We start from the raw sequence: 2,221 nt of genomic DNA on the forward strand, positions 1-2,221 counted from the left end.
ATAAAGCCCTCGAGTATAAAATGTGAACATCATCAACACGCCAAAAACTCAGTTTGATAACATGACACCACACCGGAACAACTTCTTCACGTGTATTCTGCTTCACGATTAAGCTTTACCGTCGCTTCTCGTCTGGGTAATAAAAATACATCCCCATAAATTAGCATCAGTTTACCGACTGATAAATTGCGTCTACGAATATATTTTCAAAAAAGAAATAAGCTAATCTTAACTTAACGTTTTGAGCAGGTTTACCGACTGCTTTCTCTCTATGATGACTTAATTTTTGTTAACTTATTATTTGGCAAACAAAAATAATAACATTGTAATAAACCTCCTTTCGTTGATTTTTGAAAACCTAGTGTTTAAGTATATAATTTAATCATAGATATAAAGTTTTTATTACTAAAACGTTAACTGCTGTTGAATATTGTAGCGAGCACGAGCGTGTTTGTGTGCGATCGGGCATACGTGTGTGTGAGCGGCTTATCGATTCGCCGACTAGCCGCGGGCGCCTTTCTTCATGTGCGCCGTATTTGTAAATGTGTGTGTTGTACCTGCGTTCTGGGAAAACAGTTATACAGTTCAGTTCAAAGAAAAAATAAAGTATCCGGACGTTTCCAGAAGGTTTCCGAAAGTAAACAAAAGAGTATTTAAAGGAAAAGACGATCGCCGAGANAATGGTATCGAAAAGTTGGAGGATCGCTATAATCAGTGTATCACCCTTGAAGGGAATTATGTTGAATAAAAAAAACGAATTTTGCAAAAAAAATGTGTTTTACTATATTAGGCCGGGACTTTTCAATTGACCTGTTAGTAGAATTTATTAGGTAACTTGTAATAACCTCAATTCTGACATGTTTCTTTAAAAATTATTTCAAGTTCCTTAATTATTAGAATTAAATTTGTAATATTAACTAAAATACCTAGTACATTTATTTCTGCTGGCTTTTATTTTTACAAATTCGGGTCCAAATTGTAATTTTTATTATTTTCGCTTACGAAGCAACGAGCTAGGAGGATAAATTGTAAATACCTCTTTAATATTAGGTAATATTTGCGAAACGAAACTCTTATAACGAAAAAGTCCCTAAAGCATTGGTACTTACTAATAAGTATAAATTTAGATTTCTTTGTTTATTTTATAACCACCTGTGTACCTCCTGACCATAATTTCCAGCAAAATACTGATCAAGGACTATTCCCTGTAGAACGAAATAACGCCACGTTTCGGTTTTATTCCACCCTTATAATTTAATTCCAAAATCAACTATTGAAACTGTCATTTGTAAAATTTTTTGTAGTGTTTTTAAAGCTATTTTATATCATCAACATGATCCATGTCATCGTCACAAGGGGGTTTAATATGATTAGAAAAGCACTTCTACTCCTTCCTATTTTCAGTCAGAAAACTAGAGCATTCCACCTCTCTATGTACTATTTGCGAACATTAATCCAATCTATTTTTTCATCTGCCCCTGCACCAGTTTGTAATACTTTTGATTTCTAAATCTCTAACTAACCCTTTTTATGTCTCATTAGATGTCCTACTATCCTACTAACTCTCCTTTTCCATGTTGACTTCCATAGCGAGGAGACTCCCAGAAGAAAATACTTTTGTTTTTTAAGAATTCCTTAATAAAAGTGCAGTTTACGACACCTTCTTTGATGTTAACTTCAAATATTACAATGCCAATACAGACATACAGGTCTGACGAAGGAAGCTGGCGAGCGGTCGCGCAGGTACTTGCCCATCTATGACTTATTTGGGTCACTTGGAACCGATACACAAATAAGCTTTCAGAAGGCGTAAATTATAGTATTAATACAGATAAGACAGTAGCGTACTAGAAAATAATGTAAAAACATGACTTATCAAAAAGAAACTAAATGACCAAACCCTGTAGAAGCAGGCAACAATCAGGTTGACTACCAAACTCACTCACTTCGTTCGTCTTGTCTTTTCCTACCGTAAACACTTGATCCTAAGCATATCTGTCAAAGAGGAATTTTATCAGTTTGTGGACCCAAGTACAAAGATGGTGTTGTAACCTGAATATCCGTCCCACTGATAGGGAAAAGCCTTGAAATCGATGAGAAATTGCTCAATTTTTGAATTAAAGGCTTCTCTTTGAGGAAAATATTTTTTTTTTTGGCATATTTTCTTTCAAGACACCCTATATATATATATATATAACGTACCTCCTTATGACTATTAAGA

At 34.3% G+C, this 2,221-nt stretch overlaps 1 protein-coding gene across 1 annotated transcript in view; it reads left to right on the forward strand.

The window, feature by feature from the left end:
• The window catches only part of LOC108742452, a gene marked incomplete at its 3' end in the record, with an annotated part of 40,474 nt that overhangs the window by 36,051 nt on the left and 2,202 nt on the right, over positions 1-2,221 (forward strand). The gene's annotated exons all lie outside the window — the stretch shown is intronic.

This window comes from Agrilus planipennis, unplaced genomic scaffold, assembly GCF_000699045.2.
Source record: "Agrilus planipennis isolate EAB-ADULT unplaced genomic scaffold, Apla_2.0 scaffold350, whole genome shotgun sequence".
NCBI lineage: Eukaryota > Metazoa > Arthropoda > Insecta > Coleoptera > Buprestidae > Agrilus > Agrilus planipennis.